Source organism: Temnothorax nylanderi, unplaced genomic scaffold (genome assembly GCF_030848795.1).
Source record: "Temnothorax nylanderi isolate EJ_2023f unplaced genomic scaffold, tnyl_v1.0 TNYL_tig0224_pilon, whole genome shotgun sequence".
Classification (NCBI taxonomy): Eukaryota; Metazoa; Arthropoda; class Insecta; order Hymenoptera; family Formicidae; genus Temnothorax; species Temnothorax nylanderi.
The window spans coordinates 199,827-217,787 of NW_027249286.1; the positions used below are offsets into that span (position 1 = coordinate 199,827).

Sequence of the window (17,961 nt, forward strand, 5' to 3'; positions counted from 1 at the left end):
GTTCTGGCCATTAAAGCCAAAAAACGCGTCAGTACAAACTGAGACCAGTGTTGTTAGACGGGCCGGTTTTTCCGCGCATGCGCGGACCTATTAGTACTGGAAAGAGGTTCCATTAGTCGCCCATACAAAATTGTTTAATATATTTTAATATATTTAATATACATATAGATATGTATACGAAAATATAAATATTAAAAATTCAATAATCTGTATTTAATAATAAAAAAATTTAATAATAAAAAATCAGTTAAAAAAACAGGAAGGAAGGTGATATAATTTATGAAATAAAAGAACTTGTAAATAAAAGTAAAATATTTTATTTGGCAGAATCTTATAGAATATTAACATTCGTTGCAAGGGTAAGGAAAACTGCCAAAAACCTTACCAGTATTCATAAAATAAAAGTACATTTTGTTATAAAATGGTATAAGCATTAATATAAAAACAAAAATAATATTGAAATATTTGTTTCATATAGAAAATAAAAAATTAATAACATTTTAAAATTACATAAATAGTATTTAAATATTTAATAATCAAATAAAAGTAAAATATGCATTTTAAAACAAACGTATTAAATACTATTAAATAAAATACTATTAAATAACACAAAAATAAAATTTTATTTATTATTAAAAAAAAATAATATTAATATTTACTTATATATTAACATAAATAACAAATAATTTCCGTATAAAATACTCTTTGGTTTCAACTTAAATTCTGAAATCATACAAATGATATTAATAATAATAATGACTAGCATGCATTGGAAAATATTGGCTAGATGTGTGACTCTAAGCAAAATAATAATAAAAAAATAAAAGCAAAATTATTATTTCTCATCAGATATGTTTGTATGTCCATATAAATTTTGTGACATGTTTATTAGACATTGATGATATGTGGGGTAAAATAGTAGAATATAAAGATTTTAATGAGGAAAAAATCTTTCCAAATTTAAAGTTATTTGTCGAAGTAGTTCTTTGTTTTCCTCATTCAAATGCCAAGGCCGAACGAATTTTTTCTATAGTAACCGATGTAAAAAATAAAAAAAGAAACCGATTATCTAACGATACTGTTTCTGCAATTTGCGTAGTTCGGTCAACCTTTCGAGCTGAAAGCATTAATTGTATTAATTTTGAAACTGATCCTAGGCATCTTGAACTGCATAATTCACAAAATTTATATGGACATACAAACATATCTGATAAGAAATAATAATTTTGTTTTTATTTTTTTATTATTATTTTGCTTAGAGTCACACATCTCTAGCCAATATTTTCCAATGCATGCTAGTCATTATTATTATTAATATCATTTGTATGATTTCAGAATTTAAGTTGAAACCAAAGAGCATTTTATACGGAAATTATTTATGTTATTTATGTTATTTATGTTAATATATAAGTAAATATTAACATTATTTTTTTTTTAATAATAAATAAAATTTTATTTTTATGTTATTTAATAGTATTTAATACGTTTGTTTTAAAATGCATATTTTACTTTTATTTGATTATTAAATATTTAAATACTGTTTATGTAATTTTAAAATGTTATTAATTTTTTATTTTCCATGAAACAAATATTTCAATATTATTTTTGTTTTTATATTAATGCTTATACCATTTTATAACAAAATGTACTTTTATTTTATGAATACTGGTAAGGTTTTTGGCAGTTTTCCTTACCCTTGCACAGTGGGCCAAAACGGCAATCTAGCTGGACAAAAGTCGATTTTCGAAAATTAATATTTCTTAAAATAAACGATTATATTTCTAAGAAAGATATCGGATAGTTCATTTTCTACAAAATATTTACCATTTACACTTGTAGTTGTGTTATAACAATCATTTGAATACGTCGTATAAATGTCATCTCGCAAAACGTTAAATCATTACTTTAGCAGCGCTTGAGAAATAAAGAAGTATTCTGCTTATATTGAAGAATATTAAAACTTTAAATTAGATAAATATAGAGAAAGGTATATATTTTTAAATTTTATTAACAAATTTTAATAATAGTTTTTTAATAATAGCGGTATTTTAAGTCAAACATTGCCGATGTTTAATTATGAAATTTTCAAAGTATGAAATTTAGAAAGGTCTACAAAAAAAACGCTGCGGATTGCTGCCGTCATTTTACCAGCATGTTATTCCTTAGACATTTCTGAGTTTTATCCTTTTAAAACTAGCTGCCACTAAGTGCCGGTTTCATAGATACAGCGTTTTTTAGAACTCGCAACTCGTCCGTTTGCGTAAAGATACACGAGACGGTCTCGCGCTGCGCGTGTACTTGGCGAGACTACCGTGTCTCTTGATATTGACATCTATCTATGGTTTTTCATAAATATCTCGAAATTGATTTAGAAGGAAATATCACAAGTTTATATTATTTATATTATTGATACACTAAAAATCTTTAACGACTACCATCTTCGATCAAAATTAATCGTGCGATAGTTGCGATAGTGAATACTTTAATGAAAGTAACAGTAGTAATTAAGATTTTAATTTTTATTTTATTTGTTAACTGAAAGATTTTTATTATTTTGATTTATTTTTAATTTTATTATTTTAGTTTATTTCAGTTTAATACTGAAATAAAATTATTTAGTATTTTAATTTGTTTCTGTTTATTTTTAGTTTTTAATTAATTATTTTTTATTTTGTATTTTATTAAAACTAAGACGTATGAATCGGCCTAACTGGCAATAATTTATCATCGTGACGATTCGACCATTGGTTTTGGTCCGATTAATCGTCAAGACATTTATAATCTTTGATACTTATATATATAGATATATATATGTATACCTATATACATATATAAGAATCTCATTTTTAAAATAATTTAAATTAAATTAAATTATTAAATTTATTGCGATTAAAATTATTAATTTAATTTAATTTAAATTATTTAAAAAATGAGATGCTTATACATATAAGTATCAAAGATTATAAACGTCTTGACGATTAATCGGACCAAAACCAATATGGTCGAATCGTCACGATAATAAATTATTGCCAGTTAGGCCGATTCATACGTCTTAGTTTTATTATCGTACTGGCGAACTACAATTGCATTGTATTTTATTATTTTATAATTTTTTTATTATTTTATTATTTGTTTCAATTTAGGTTTAATTTTAGTTAATTCGAAAATTATATTGCGATCAATGCATACATGTACTGCTGTTATAATTATAATTTTTCGATATATGTAATTTGCTTAATTTAACACACTGACACACAATGAGAATAGTCTAAAAATGGCAGGCCAAAACGTTTGTTAAGTTTTTACCTAATTAAAGATTACGACTTTGATAAGGAATAGCGCGATGTAGTTAGTGGATGGTTTTTAAGGAACACCCTGTATATTAAATGTTATCAAATTAAACTGATATACTTTGTACATGTTTACTTTCTATTTTAGAACACTTGAGAATATTTGTTTAACGATGAAAACAAAATTACTACTTTTGTCCAGCTAGATTGCCGTTTTGGCCCACTGTGCCTTGCAACGAATGTTAATATTCTATAAGATTCTGCCAAATAAAATATTTTACTTTTATTTACAAGTTCTTTTATTTCATAAATTATATCACCTTTCTTCCTGTTTTTTAAACTGATTTTTTATTATTAAAATTTTTTATTATTAAATACAGATTATTGAATTTTTAATATTTATATTTTCGTATACATATATGTATATTAAATATATTAAAATTTTCCACAATTTTTAAACAATTTTGTATGGGCGACTAATAGAACCTCTTTCCAGTACTAATAGGTCCGCGCATGCGCGGAAAAACCGGCCCGTCTAACAACACTGACTGAGACGCTAGGTTCACGCAGCGTCTTACTTTGTCCTACACGAGTTCCGCCGCTATATCTTATCAGATTTTGCGAGATCTATAGTTCTATAACAGTTCTATAAAGAGTTCTGCCACATAAAAGCAAAAAAAAATAATTATAAGGTACTAAAAACAAAATAACAATGTAATGAGTATACCGAGTTGAGACGCCAGTTGAAATCTCGAAGTTCCGATTTATATAAAATATTTTTCGAGTAGTTCTGAGCATATTGAAGCATTTTCTAAAGAGTTCAGAGCGTTAGGATCTTTGTGTTATATTTAAAAAATTAATATTACCCGAAAAGTCATCATGACGGAAGAAGGTGAGACGCTGTGCGAAATCTCGGAGTTTCAGTTTATGTAAAATATTTTTCGAGTAGTTCTGAGCATATAGAAGCATTTTCTAAAGAGTTCCCGGCACTAGCAATGTTGTATAATTTTTAAATAAATTAATAACGCCCGAGAATCGAGTACTTTGAGAGAATGGGGTGAGACGCTGTACGATTTTTAACAGTTTTGTGAGTTTTATTATAATTCTCGTGTAGTTCTGGACGTGTTCTAACGTTTTCTAAAGAGTTCTGACGATAAGCATTATTTATTCATTTTTTAAATAATTTTTATCGCCCGAAGAAGACGCATTTACAGGTATATGGGTGAGACGCTGTACGAAATCTCGGAGTTCTGGCTTATATAAAATATCGTATAGTTCTGAGCATATTGAAGCAATTTCTAAACAGTTCCAGGCATTAGTAATGTTGTGCGAATTTTGTAGGATTTATATAGGAAGTCCCCAATTATGCGATACCACATTTATTTTGTGTGATTATCGGAAGTCTATGGGCAGAATTGAAAAATGTAGTAGGTCATTTTAAAGGAAATTTAATAAGCTTTAAGGGGATCCTGCAGTGACAGGCGAACTTCCTCGATGTCGATAATGTCAACCTTTCTAATTTTGTTTTCCCTATATCTGTCTTTGTCTAACGAAATGACATCTGTCCTTGTTCGATTGCTCGCCATCTCTCGCAAGATCCGGCAACTACTGTTGCTGCTCTTCTTGTCATTCTGCATCCGTATTTGCATTACTAAAATAAACTTTCGATGGATCTTTTTTTGTACGCATTGAATCTTACTTCTACTTGCACGATATTATTCCTACATGTTTTCCCAAGGGAGGATGATAAACATTATGTATGTATAAACTGCAGAAATTTTGTTTTAAGCAAATATTGTCGTCAGGTGACAGCTGTATGTGCCCAAATAAGTAATATTTTTAATTTTTTGGTGTTTTTGATATAAAATCGCGTTTGTTACCTTAGATTTTTGTGCGGACTTTAATTCTATAAAAGATTTTTGCAATTCTATAAAGCCAATTAAAAGATCCATCTAAAAACGATAATGTCGGTAAATCATACGGCTGCAGGATCCCCTTAAGGGGATCCTATAGTGGCCCACACAGCACACTTTATCTGAGGGACGTCCTACAGACATCATTTTGGGATATCTCAATAACCGTAGGACATCCCAAAATGGTCTCAGATATCCGGTGGATATCCAGTGGATGCACAAGTGTCCGGCTATTTAGATCTTGCAGATATCTTAGATGACGGTCCACAGGATATCCGAGGCAGATCGAAAAATATCCCAAGATATTAATTATACACTCGCGATATCGTATGGATATCGTATGGATATTTTATATACAATGAAATTATGGTTTAACCAGAAAGGGGATAATCGTACAATCGTGGACAGAAATATTGTTTCTCTTTTGTGATAAATTTCGGAATGTGCATTCGTCTTGTTTAATAAAAGAATTCTTCCATTGGAAAATAAATTGTAAAATTAAATAAACACATTCCGAAATTTATCACAAAAGAGAAACAATATTTCTGTCCACGATGTACATGAAAAAATAAGTATATTGTACATTGCATATTAAATCTTTATTTATTAAAAGAATATAGTTTTTAAACAAAGTACCTCTAATTTAAAAAAAAATACAATCAGTAAAAATAAAAATACATATTACACGAGTCTGAAAAAGCTTTCGACCCGAGGTGCACACGATATTTTTCACAACACCTTTACGGAAATGTTCGACTTCCATGCCTGTAGAAAGGAGCGAGAGTGGCCAATTTCACGCCAGGGCTTACTTTCCTCCCCAGGGAAGAAAATTTATACTTTTCACCCGGTATAGCGGGCGGAAAGTAAGCCCTGGCGTGAAATTGGCCACTTTCGCCTCTCTCTACAGAGATGGAAGTCGAACATTTTTCCGTGGAGGTGTTGTGAAAAACATTTTGTACACCGTACAAAAATAGAGGTACATATATAAAGTACTTTTAAACTTTAACACTTTTTGTAAAAAAATAACAGCAATAAATGTAATGTTGCTGATTACCACAGGAAACATACGGTCTCGGCTTTTTCACAAGTGACTAAGTCCTTTTTTTTACGTTACACAGATATGTCGAAACAAAGTATACTTTTACGTGGGGAAAATATTTAATTATGCAACAAGGATGGTCTTGTTCAAGAAGGAAAAAAAGAACGTTAGAAAAGGCGCTATTAGAATTTTTATGAAGGAACACTTGGTTTTTCCCTCCTCCGCCCGAGACCGTATGTTTTCTATCGCGCTACAATTAAAAATGTATTAATATACCGGTTATAACAATAGCGGCATCGGGGGGAAGCCTAGTGGTTTCTTATTGTCGGCGCTTAATTGCGGGTTGAAACATATTTGTAGAATGATGAGCTCGCCCACGTGTACGCTCGCACATACATAATATTCGCCTTTTTTGTGCGCTTGATGTTACCGGAAGCAGCGACGGTAAAAATAAACGCGGCGAAAAGGGTTACAAAGTGAGCACACCTCTCTCTTTCTCCCGTTCATAAAAGGGAAATAATGATATAGAACGCATGGTCGGTCATTCGTTTCCACGAAAACAGTCAGTTTTCCCGCACTATTATGCGATAAACGTTGCGCTGACGCCGAGCACGATAATAAAAAATAAAAAAAATAAAAATAAAAGGACATTGCGGTAACACATACATAGCATTGGATAACGCCCAGTTTAATGCTTGTTACTTCGAGTGTCATACGTGATAGAGAGAATTGCTATAGAATAATAGATTACTGCCTGTTTTATGTCACATACGATTTCCTTATAGAATATTGCAGCGTTCTCGAACTTTAAATCACATAGTGATTTGAGTACATATGAAGTACATATTTAAAACTAGCGAAAATAATCGTTTTCTTAAAAAGGATTGCACATAAGTAAACAAAAAAGAAATAGGAAAGTATGCATTTTTTACATGTCGTGTATCTAATGACGCTTATTTAGAACAAAAGGATAGGAAAATGTATTATAGTCACACGACTGGTTAGAAAGATTTAAAAATCTGAGTCCTCACTCGTAAATTATCGTTTGCACAGAAAAATGTACTTACAAATTAAGCGTGATTTAAAATTTGAGAACACTGCAATCGTTCAAACATCTCGTGAATACATTTTCAATTGAATAATACATTAAGACAAACAATTTTTACAGTGCGAACATGCAATTATCTTGTAAGTTATGTCAGACAGTAATCTCGATATTTCGGATAGAAGATAATTAAAATAGACTTTATAAATTTTGTTAGAATGCATCTCGCGTTTAGAAAAGTAAACAAATAAGCTGCTCCTCCAGACACAACGTTTTAAATGCTCCGATAATCTAAATGTGAGTAATTCTAAATGTAAGTATATCAGCTCGTTGTGCATTAGCTGAAAAACGTAAGACGAAAGAAAAATAGGCGTTCAACGGTCAGTGTAAAATTGATTGCGTGTGACATACACTTAACTAAAGGTTCTTATTTCCTAATATGAAACTTTCCTTACGAGAATAATACCTATCCGAAATAATACTTAATATTTTGCTAACGCGATTATCTACATATAACACTAAAATTAAAGATTTTTGGTTTCTTTTTGCATTACGCTAAACCATATTTCAAAATGTAAAATTTAAATACTAAAACTTTTTCTAATTTTATTTGATCAGCTATATTATTTCGTTTTGGCGGCGTTTTCGTAGGAAAACTATTCCACTCCTTGGAAGAGTCAGATGTAACTTGTGAACTTTCGGGAGATGCATGTGTGCTTAATGCATCATTTAAATCAGATATCAGACTGTCCACAGTAATATTTTTGTAAGTTTTCATACATTCTCCCGTTCTAGGATCTACAATCACCAAATAAGGATATTGTTGTGCCGCCGCCTTGAATTGGAGATCAAGGCCGGCACCGAGTTCTTTGGATCCGCCGATTAGAGGGAGAGAGGACACTGGCGATATGTAGTTTGCAGTCGCGAGTAATAAAAGATAGTTTTATTGATACACTTGTGGATTTGCACTACCCTGACTTGCGGGTTACAATTAACGTTTCGTTGACTCGCGGTACGCGCTCGATTCTTAGACTGCCCGCCGTTCCTTGGAAGGGCGGGCTTTTTATCACCTCGGTATTTGCTGACCTAGCAGTCAGCAGATTTTGACTTCGCGATGGCCTAACGGGCAGGTGATGTCCGACCTGCCCATATTTGGTCATTCCCGAGGCTTGTGCAGGTCTTCGCGTCAGCGGTCTCCGTCGCTAGGGTCATATTTCCGATAGGAGGAAACTCGGAGTTGCCAAGTGCATTACTTAATCTCTAATACGTTGTGCGCTCACAACAATATGCCATCACTTTGTAAAAATCTATATAACGTTTCCCGTCCGAAGTGTTAGACAAGACCTAAAATTAAAAGCAACAAATGTAACTCGATGAATCAGAACGTCAACTATAGAAAGTGACATGATATTCAGGTGACATGACATACTTGCCACAAGATAAAGTGATCCTTCACAATTTCTTGGATATGCTCGTTGGACCACACGTCTCTATTGAGAATCTGACAACAAAATTCCTGTGGATCCTGAACATTGACGAGCAGCCAACGATTTAAAGTTTTTGCGTGGTCCCGTGCTTCCATGAAGGAGCATAAGAAGAAAATATCGCATGGTGGTCTAAATAGATCTTCCAGTCGCTTCATTTTCTTTTGAGATATATGCTTTGTGCCAGTTACTCTGCGAGTCATCTCTTCCTCTTGTCGTCCTACATTAATTACCAGCATGTAATAATAATAATAATAACTTATTAACTTCAACTTACATGCCAAGAAGTAGATTTGAAGAAACTTGGTTTAAAAACTTAACATCCTCATATCATCCATGCAACCATCCCACTTAATACACCTATTCTTAATTGTCCAGTACGTATACATATTCTAATTAATATAAGTTCTAGGACAAAATGCGTACGGGTTTCTGCCGCAAAATCACGGAATCTGTCATACACGTTGTTCGACAATTGTGGCAATGAACAATATCGGCTCCGGAGGCACTAGCGTCTCACGCGTGGGTAATATAGGAGCCCTCACGGGCGGCTCGGGATCCGCGTTCTCGGTCTCCGGCGGTCTGGCACCCTCGAACATCAGGCTAATTGCCATCTCCACGTTTCCATCGGCCAACGTCAGGTACTGTTGAGCCGTCGCCTCACTCTCGCCTAAACCAGAGGACACAAACATGAAAAACGCTCGGGTACGTCGGAACAGCATAATGTGCCTAACATTTACACCCTCGGCATTGTCGCGATTCACACACGGACTCGAAGAAAAGCACTGTGGCACTCGTATTCGCGGTGCTGTCTGAGTCGCGCTATTTAACCTGAACGATAATTCTCGCGCTGACGCACGGACGATGCAACACTTTTTTTTTGTTTTTTTTTTTTTGTTTCGGTGGGAGAAGGAAAAATGCCTCGGCGCATCCCTGACCCCGGCTGTCAGGGTATGTGGGGCTTGCACCCACTAAAAAACCTCTCCCAAAACCCAGGACAAAGGACTAGAATTACGACACACGGGACACACGAGGTATTTCATCACATGCCGCAATAGAGCCCCTCGCACGAAGCGACAGAAAGCACCGTAAGCCTCATACAAAGACACACGGAGGTCGAAATGGGGTGCTCATTCCAAGGGGAAAGAGACAGTCCCCCAGCTTAGTAGTTGGCAAGCCAAGCTACGCAGCCGTCTTGGAAATCCCCATGATAGTATCTGTCAGACACATCATTTGAGGAGTTCTTCATTGACCGCGGGGACCGCTTCCCCAAGGAATTCACACCCCCAGGAGTCGTACATGGTCCCAGGACTTGCACGGATTTGACAAACAGAGACCTCCTACCCGGGTAGAGAGGTCTCACGCGAAAACAAGACACGGACTCGCTAAGTCAATAGCGAGCCCGTTAACATTCGGGAAAAACACACATCCCATCACCAAAGCAAAAAAGGACCCGGCACAACGGATCCAACAGACTCTAGCCGAGGCAGAAGGCACACGGCAGGAGTACAACCGCGCCCTTCCCCCAGACTCCCCCCCGAAGGAGAGAGTCCAGGGGGGAGAGCGCGGAAAACATAAATAGGGAGAAGAGCCGCCAAACCACGGAGATCCGCCAGGGGACGACCCACCGAGGTCCACCGCCACAAAAGGCTTCCAGCACCCACTGTTTCCAGTGGGGCAAGAGCCCGAACAGTAGCGAGCGGCAAGCCACGGCCGGCCAACCCCCGGAGGACCCCGCGGCAGAAAGACGACCGCCTCCCCAATAAACAAAAGGGCAGGAAAGCAAGCACATTGCCAACAAGATAGCGAATAAGTCCCCGACGGCCCCCAAGGAGGAAGAGGGACAGGCACCGACCGCCCCCAAGCCACCACCCCCCAGGGATCCGGGAACGTCGCCAACGTATCCCAGAGCCGGCGCGAAGCGGTGGCGGGACGCACTTCCGCTTCTCCCACGATGCATGGTAGACTCCGACTCCAGTCACGCACACAGCGACGCACCGGACCCCAGGGGAGGAAAGCCCGCGACCGACCAGCACCCGCCCGCCCCAAGAAGAGGGACATCCAGAACAACCAACCAAAATCGCAGATTCACCATATGGTGACGCACACCGCAACTTAAACTCTACTAAAAGTCGCAGAAGAAGATGTCTAACAGAGAGAAGCCTTAAACATAAATCCACCATAACGGTGACGCAAACCGCAAATTAAACCTAATCGGAAAATACGCAAATCATCCTCACGCCCCACCCGCGTCCGCACCGCGGTCAGGGACGTCCATCTGCCTCCTCCGTCCGTCCTCCTCCTTCTTCGTCATCACGCGCTCCGCGAAAACAGCGAATGCCTTCCAGGCCTCCTTCGCATCGCAAATCTTGGCTATGACCGCAGATAGGGTCAAATCCGGTCCAAGAACCGCCACCAGCTCGCCCCTCTCAACACCCCAAAAGGGGCATACCGCGAGCGTGTGTTCAGCAGAATCCTCCGCACAGCAGCAGTACCTACAAGCCGGGCTATCCTCCTTCTCGATACGATAAAGAAAGGTGGAGAAACACCCATGGCCTGTTAGCAGTTGAGTCATTCTGTAAGTTAAGAATCCGGTACGTCTATTGAGCCATCTGCCAAAATTAGGTGCAATGGCGTCCCTCGTTTGCCTTCCCGGTAAACGGGGATCCTGAATATGCTCGGCCCACTGTCTATGCATCTCCAGACGCTCGGTAGCACGCTCCTCCTTCGGGGAATCATCGGTATAGGTGCCCAACTCCTTCATCTCGCAAAGGCGTAGATAGACCCGTCGAAGAAAAGCTGCATATAAGTGTAAGGGCGATGCAACACTTACCCGTCACCTCGATCACTTGGATGATTGGGCGGCGATACCGCGCAAGATGAATGCCGATCGTTGACTTTGAACACTGAAGGAAAATAACTCGTGTCGCGATCACTCGTTGTTAACGTGCACATTGACAAGATGTCCGACCGCCGACGTCCGACCGCCGACGTCCGACTTCGTGTTCGTAGCTTCGTGCGCTTCGTGCCCGATCGACTCTCATCGGGGCGACTTCGGCTCGCCTATGCGCGCGCATCAACACGCCGCCTTCGGACTTAGCCGATTCGGCGTCGTCGGTGAAAGCAACACGCCGCGAGCGGACTTTATCTTCTGATCCGTATTAATTGATATATTCTGAGTAGTATATACAAGAATTTACGAAAAATAATATACTACTGTGAGATATTACAAGTACATCCTGAGAATTTACAAAAAATAATGTATACATATATCCTAAAGGATATATATCCTTCAGAAGATCTCGTAAGATATCTTATGCAAAGCCAACGAATATGGCAGAGTATTTAGATATCGTGAGATCATAATAGGATATCTCACGATATCCTATTGAAATATCCCGGGATCACCTGCTGTGATATCTGTGGGATCGTATTTGGAAATCTGGACCAATTTGGGATATCCTCAGGATACAGTGTGCTGTGTGGGGGAGGCCGAACTTCCTCGACGTCGGTAATGTCAACATTTCTAATCCTGTTTTCTATGTTATATGTCTATATCTGTCCTTGTCTAACGAGAGGCATCTGTCTTTGTTCGATTGCTGCGCCATCTCTCGCTACACGCAATACCGCTGGTCCGGTGTCATCACGTTCACGTAATCGTACTTTCCGTTTAACTTTTTTGTTTGGAGTCTCAGCCTAATTCTACAAACGGTATGATATTCCTTGATGTCTACTGAATGGACCTGCACCCTCATTTTGTAACATCAAGTTGTAGAATTTTTATACGAAGCAAATATTGTTAAAGTGGATTTTTTTTAACTGTTTTATTTACTTATTTTTTTTACAAAATCGGTGGTCGTCCCCAGAGTAGAGCACATACTTTAATTCTGTGCAAGATTTTTTCAAATCCATAAAGCCAATAAAAAATTAGGAGAAAAGTACGATTGTCGGTATTACAGACGGCTTTAGGATCCCCTTAAGGCTCCTGGATGGTCACTGCGGCCATATTGAATTCTTACTATCGAGGCGAGGAAAACACCCAATTTTGTCGTGCATGCCATTTTCAAATAAAAAGACATTTCAATAAAACATTACTATAGATCGTTTTAGAACACTTCCGAAATTGACCGAAAACTATCCTTTTCCCTCGACAATAAACAAACAGCCATAAAACGAAGCCTAAACATACGGGAAAACAGCCGTTTAACGACTGTCGAAAGGAGGTGAAAACGTTTCTTCCGCATGCAAATCTTACTTTTCGGTCAATTTTACGATTTTCACGAATACGTTAAACGTTAGAGCACAAGTACAGAGCGAATAATAAAGAAATAGCATGCACGACAAAATAGGTTGTCAACATGTCACAAAGGACAGAATTCTCCATTGGAGAGAGTTCTTATTTCTGCCGCGACGGTACGTCGCCACCGTCAACGCAGAGTTCTCGGCTCAGGATCCAGGAGCCTTAAGGGGATCCTATAGTCGCAGTAATTACCGACATTTAGTTAAAAGCAAATCACTTTTAATTGGTTTTACGGAATTGCAAAATTCTTTTACAGAATTAAAGTACGCACAAAAATGTAGAGGGCTAGGGTCGGTTTTACATTCAAAACGAAAAAAAAATTAAAAATTTGGGCACATAGAGCTGTCACTGACGACAATATTTAGTTATACAAAAATACTGCAGTTTATATATACAAAATGAGAATCTAGCTCTCTAGGGAAAACATTGAAGAACAATATCGTGTAATTACAACTACGACATAAGTCTAGAAAAAAAGTGTCATGCTTTTAACTTTTATATATGCAAAAGCACATGCAGGTTGATAGGATAAGCAGTATTGCGTGTAGCGAGAGATGGCGCAGCAATCGAACAAGGACAGATGCCTCTCGTTAGACAAGGACAGATATAGAAATATAACATAGAAAACAGGATCCCTTAAGGGGATCCTATAGCGAAGGCCGAACTTCCTCGATGTCGATAATGTCAACATTTCTAATTCTGTTTTCTCTGTATCTGTCTTTGTCTAACTATAGGTATCTGTCCTTGTCCGATTGCTGCGCCATCTCTCGCTACATGCAATACTGCTTATCCTATCAGCCTGCATGTGCCTCTGCTTAATAAAACTTTATTAGAGAAAATCTTTTTTTCTAGGCGTTGAATCTTAATACTTCTATTTACACAATATTGTTCCTACATGTTGTCCCTACCCCGCCTGGGTGTCATTATATATTTATAAACTGTAGTATTTTTGTTATTGTCGTCAGGTGACAGCTGTATGTGCCCAAATTAGTAAAATTTTTAATATTTTTTCGATCCCGATATGAAATCGTATGTCGCGGGGTAGATTTTTATTTTTGTGCGTACTTTAATTCTGTAAAAGAATTTTGCAATTCTGTAAAGCCAATTCAAAGATTTCTTCCAATATAAAAATGTCGGTAATTACTGCCACTATAGGATCCCCTTAAGATGCTGAAATGTAAAATCTAATTTAAATATTATTTTTTCTGAAAATTAGAAAAATGTAAAAAATGAGCTTCATGCAAAATCGAAAAAGTGTGCTCCTAATATGAGATACCCCGAGAAATTGTTGATAAAGTGCAAAATACATCGGTATTGCAATTAGAAAACTTTATTTAATATCTTTGAAATACAAATGTAACGGAGAAGCTTATTTGCAATAAATAATGCTTATCGTCAGAACTCTTTAGAAAATGTTAGAACACGTTCAGAACTACACGAGAATTATAATAGAACTCACAGACCTGTCGAAAATCGACCAGCGTCTCACTCTATTCTCGATAAATTCTTGACTTTCGAGCGTTATTAATTTATTAAAAAATTATACATTGTGTGTGCCAATGCCCGGAACTCTTAAGAAATTGCTTCAGTATGCTCAGAACTATACGAAAAATATTTTATATAAGCCAGAACTCCGAGATTTCGTACAGCGTCTCACCCATATACCCGTAAATGCGTCTTCTTCGGGCGATAAAAATTATTTAAAAAATGAATAAATAATGCTTATCGTCAGAACTCTTTAGAAAACGTTAGAACACGTTCAGAACTACATGAGAATTATAATAGAACTCACAGAACTGTTAAAAATCGTACAGCGTCTTACCCTATTCTCTCAAAGTACTCGATTCTCGAGCGTTATTAATTTATTTAAAAATTATACAACATTGCTAGTGCCGGGAACTCTTTAGAAAATGCTTGTATATGCTCAGAACTACTCGAAAAATATTTTACATAAACTGAAACTCCGAGATTTCGAACAGCGTCTCACCTTCTTCCGTCATGATGACTTTTCGGGTAATATTAATTTTTTAAATATAACACAAAGCTCCTAACGCTCGGAACTCTTTAGAAAATGCTTCAATATGCTCAGAACTACTCGAAAAATATTTTATATAAATCGGAACTTCGAGATTTCAACTAGCGTCTCAACTCGGTATATTATACTCATTACATTGTAATTTTGTTTTTAGTACCTTTAAAACAACCTTCGTTCGAAACGCGGATCTAGCTCGCGGCTGGGCTGGGTTTGAAGGAGGTGCGGAGGAACGGACGCGCGGTGAGGTTCGGCAAAATGAAGTGTATCGTGGTTAACAACTAACGTGACAGAATTTATTATATAATGGACGGTCGCGATATTTACAGCGGATTGAGCGCACAGTGTAACAGTCGCGGTATGCACAACGGCGCGGTGAGCGCAGGACGCAGAGTCGGGGCGCACGCGGTGCGCGCGGGAGTGCACGCGGGTGGTGATCGTGACGGGCGATCGGCGTGTGACGGGTGGCGCGAGGTAAGGCGCGGGGCGCACGGACGCGGATACGGCGGCGAGATCGCTGCGATTCGGTGCGTTCGGTGGCAGGCGTATCCGGTGAGAAGCGCTCGGTGGAGGCAGAGAAGCGCTCTGCCCCCGTTCGGATACTTCGTGCGCAAGGACGCCGGTCGGGTACCGAGAAGCGCTCGGGGAAGATAGAGTATGCCAGAGGCTCTCTACCTTCGTTCTGACTAGCGGGCGCGGGGTGTAGGAGCGCCGGTCGTCTGACGAGAATCGCTCGGCGAAGACAGAGAATGCCGGGGGCGCTCTACCTTCGTTCTGACTCGCGGGGGTGCGGTGGAAAAAAGCCGGCCGTCGATCGAGAATCACTCGGCGAAGACAGAGAATGCCGGAGGCGCTCTACCCTCGTTCTGACGTGCGGGCGCGGTGTGGAAGAAAGCTTGTCGTCTCTCGAGAATCGCTCGGTGAAGACAGAGAATGCCGGAGGCGCTCTACCCTCGTTCTGACTTGCTAGAAAGATGCGGGAATTCAGGATCGGTGCGGTCGGTCGGAGCGGTGATCAGGAAATCGCATTTAGCGTTAAAAACGCTCGTCTTTTATACCCGGCGCGGCGGTGTTACGCAGTGGCGGGGGTAGCGACGGCGATCGCGAGCGCCGGGATGGTGCGGCGGAACGGTCGGAAAATACGGCGTCCAGACGCCGCGATCGCGTTCGGCGATCTTCGGTCGCGATCGGCATCGCTCGGCGCGTCGAGGCGGTTGCCGCGGCAAGCCCGTTCGCGGGCTTCCTAACGTTATATGCTAGCGTTTAAAATGTGGGCACACGTGCCCTGTCTTCGCCCTGCGGGTGGTCGGCCGGGCGGTCTCGGCGGGATGTTATGCCGGAACGATGCATATTTGGGGGTGCATCGTTACACCTTATAATTAATTTTTTGCTTTTATATGGCAGAACTCTTTATAGAACTGTTATAGAACTATAAATCTCGCAAAATCTGATAAGATATAGCGGTGGAACTCGTGTAGGACAAAGTGAGACGCTGCGTGAACCTAGCGTCTCAGTTTGTACTGACGCGTTTTTTGATTTTAATGGCTAGAACTATTTGTTTAAACTATCAGGAACTCTAGAACTATTGAAAAGGAAGTCAGAACTCTCAATAGTTTGTGAATTTCCGCAAAATGAGACGCTAGCTTCACATACCCCTTGGCACTGCTTGACGTGAGACAGTGCCGTGTCTCTTGATACTATTTTTATACCACTGTTCGTCAAATTTTAAATACGAGAAACGAATCCTATCGAATGCCATCTATTGGATAATCCGATTTTAAAGTTTATATATGATTATATATAATCATATATAATCTACATGGATAAATGCTTCTTATATGTAATTTATATATAAATTATATAAACTCATATATAATCATGTCAAATTGTACTAGGTGCGCAACTAAGTTTCCGGGTTTCACACATAGATGGCACCAATAACACATGTACTCGATTTACATGTCTGAAGTTGTCTGAAGTTATAGCTTGGACATCTGTTAACAATAACCAGTCGTTATATAAACACATATCGCAACGCAAAAATATTTTTTCTAACAACGGAGATGTCGAGTTTTGTGCCAAATAAACAGCATTTGCGGGAAGCTTTGCTTTTCTGCTTTAACTTGAAAAAAAATGCAGCTGAAGCACGTCGTTTGCTTGAGGAGGCCTACGGCGAACATGCACCATCGAAAACTACCTGTGAAGATTGGTTTAAACGCTTCAGAAGTGGCGATTTCGACACTGAGGACAAGGAGCGCTCCGGAAGACCAAAAACAATTGAGGACGCCGATCTGCAAGCGTTATTGGATGAAGATGATACGCAAACACAAGATCAACTTGCGGAGGCATTAAACATGACTCACCAAGGTATTTCCAAACGTTTACATGCCATGGGAAAAATTAAAAAGAAAGGAAAATGGGTGCCGCATTAGTTGACTGAGAGACAGATGGAAAATCGAAGAGCCACTTCCGAAATTTTGCTTTTGCGGCATGAAAGAAAGAGTTTTCTTCATCGAATTGTTACTGGCGATGAGAAGTGGATATATTTAGAGAATCCCAAACGCAAAAAATTGTGGCTTTCACCTGGTGAAGAATCAACATCGACGGCACGGCCAAATCGTTTTGGAAAGAAGACAATGCTCTGCGTTTGGTGGGACCAGAAAGGAATCGTGTACTATGAGCTGCTGAAACCGGGCGAAACTGTCAATGGGCATCGCTACCGACAACAACTGATCAATTTAAACCATACATTGCTCGAAAAACGGCCAGAATGGGACACGAGACACGAACGAGTGATATTGCAGCACGACAACGCTCCGTGCCATCGCAGTTCCATCGTCCAGGACACCATCAAAACG

At 38.6% G+C, this 17,961-nt stretch overlaps 1 protein-coding gene and 1 pseudogene across 1 annotated transcript in view; one reads left to right on the forward strand and one right to left on the reverse strand.

Moving 5' to 3' along the window:
* LOC139779410 (glycosyltransferase 25 family member) overlaps positions 1-17,961 on the forward strand; it is a 109,239-nt gene that overhangs the window by 2,104 nt on the left and 89,174 nt on the right. The window lies entirely within an intron of this gene.
* Positions 5,781-11,713, reverse strand: LOC139779406 (UBX domain-containing protein 7-like; annotated as a pseudogene).